Source organism: Engraulis encrasicolus, chromosome 24 (genome assembly GCF_034702125.1).
Source record: "Engraulis encrasicolus isolate BLACKSEA-1 chromosome 24, IST_EnEncr_1.0, whole genome shotgun sequence".
Lineage (NCBI taxonomy): Eukaryota > Metazoa > Chordata > Actinopteri > Clupeiformes > Engraulidae > Engraulis > Engraulis encrasicolus.
The window spans coordinates 32,748,105-32,750,265 of NC_085880.1; the positions used below are offsets into that span (position 1 = coordinate 32,748,105).

The 2,161-nt window shown below is 45.3% G+C and overlaps 1 protein-coding gene across 2 annotated transcripts in view; it reads right to left on the reverse strand.

The window, feature by feature from the left end:
* Window positions 1-938: 938 nt before the first annotated feature.
* ndst2a (N-deacetylase/N-sulfotransferase (heparan glucosaminyl) 2a) overlaps window positions 939-2,161 on the reverse strand; it is a 226,451-nt gene continuing 225,228 nt past the window's right edge. For both annotated transcript variants that reach the window (XM_063191916.1, XM_063191917.1), the window contains one exon: window positions 939-2,161. This exon is cut by the window's right edge and continues 1,479 nt beyond it. The gene's annotated coding sequence lies outside the window, so the exon portion shown is untranslated.

Below are 2,161 nucleotides of genomic sequence, written 5' to 3' on the forward strand. Positions count from 1 at the left end.
CCCCAAATGTTTCCTGTCTCTCTTTAATGTGATAGTCCCATTTTTGGAAATAAGCTTATTTTACACCTCTCCTCGAGTTAAATGAGTGAGTTTTACCTTTCTCTTGTACTTTCAACCGTTCTCTGAGTATGACCGTGCAAATTTTACCTCTAAGCTAGCAGTTAACATTGAGTCCTATGAGAACAGTTAGCCGCCAACTGGTCTCGTAGGACTACATTTTAATTGCTAGCTTGGAGGTAAAATTTGCACTGCCATACTCAGAGAACGGCAGGAAGTACAGGAGAAAGGTAAAACTCAACTGTTATTTATATTACAGTTTTAAGTTAGATGTCAAGGTCCTTCTCAGCTATATAGTTGCAACTGGATAGCTGTGAGTCATGGCTATAGGCTGCTTCAGAAGCACCTTGTTGGAAGTCAGTCTATGTCTCCCAATGTCTCCGTCTCTGTATGTCAGTGTATTACTTCAAGCTATCTAGTAACAACTGATAAGCTTTTATTGCAGTATGAAGTTGTCTATCTAAAGGTGCCTCACATCTAGCACTTTGATAGCTGAGAGTTACTTGCTAGATCAGGTGTGGGGAACCGTATTCATTCGAGGGACACTTCAAATGTTACAAAGTGTTCCAAGGTCCGTAGTATAAACACAAACCAGAATTTCCGCCTGCAATTTAGGCCTATATTGAAGTTGGCCACCTTTACATCAACAGACCCCACCTTCACCAGGTCCCCTGAAAACATAACTTCATAGTATTTGCAAATGTAAACGAGATTTGATGGGGAACACAGACGCAGACACACACACACACACACACACACACACACACGCACCCACACGCATCACACACAAACGCACACGCACACGCAATATTGCTGATCTCTCAAATCATAACTGTAGTCAGACCCCTGTTAGGGAGGATAAAGGATGCAAAGCAAGGAGCCAGAGTTCCAACCTCTCTAAGTGTTTATTAGAGATAATACAGGGTTGGTCATTTTTAAAAGACTTTGTTTACAAAATAAACACGGCAAAACAAGACAGCAAATCATCATCAGCCGCAGAGTAGAACACAGGTTAGAAATACAGCCCCTCCCCCTCCTCTACTTTTTCCCCGAATTATGACGGACACACACACGCTGAAGGCATACACTTTTACACACACGCACGCACACGCACACGATGAAAACAAAGGCATACACACACACACACACACACACACACACACACACACACACACACACACACACACACACACACACACACACACACACACACACACACACAGATCTCCATACCAGGCACACAGGCCACACAAGTCTATGTAGTAATCCATTCCATTGCAATGTGGTCTCGCTAGCAAGGCTAAGAGCAGAGTGCAGAGGTAGAGAGGCCTCAGCCGTGTTCTTACACACACACACACACACACACACACACACACACACACACACACACACACACACACACACACACACACACACACACACACACACACACACACACACACACACACACACACACTCTTTCTCTCTCTCTTACACACACACGCGCACGCTCACGTACGCATGCACACGCGCGCGCGCACACACACACACACGCACACCCAACCTAACACATTCTTCCCTCAGAGCATGTGGAGTGCACACTAACACACTAAGACAGTATTCTAATATAATGCCATGTGAATGCCCTGCCTGTATGCCTGGTGGGATCTGTTAAGACTGATGGTGTTTTTTTAAAACTTTTTTTTACGTGTGAAGCAGCTTTGGGTGAGTCTGTGTGTGTGTGTGTGTGTGTGTGTGTGTGTGTGTGTGTGTGTGTGTGTGTGTGTGTGTGTGTGTGTGTGTGCGTGTGTGTATGTGCACGGCACACGTGTGTCCAAGTGTGTGTTGGTGTGTGTCAGCGATGGGCTTTAAACACTGAAGACACTGAAAACTGTAATAGAAAAACACATCTGGCTTTTAATACATTGTTTTCTCCCGCCTCACGCCACTTGTGTTCTACAAGGTGCCACGCTGATACGTTACGGTAGTGAGAGAGAGCGAGAGAGTGAGAGAGAGAGAGAGAGAAAGAAAGACAGAGAGGGAGAGAAAGCGGGAGAGAGAGAGAAAGAGTGAGAGAGAGAGAGAGAGAAAGAGAGAGCGAAAGACAGAGAGGGAGAGAAAGCGG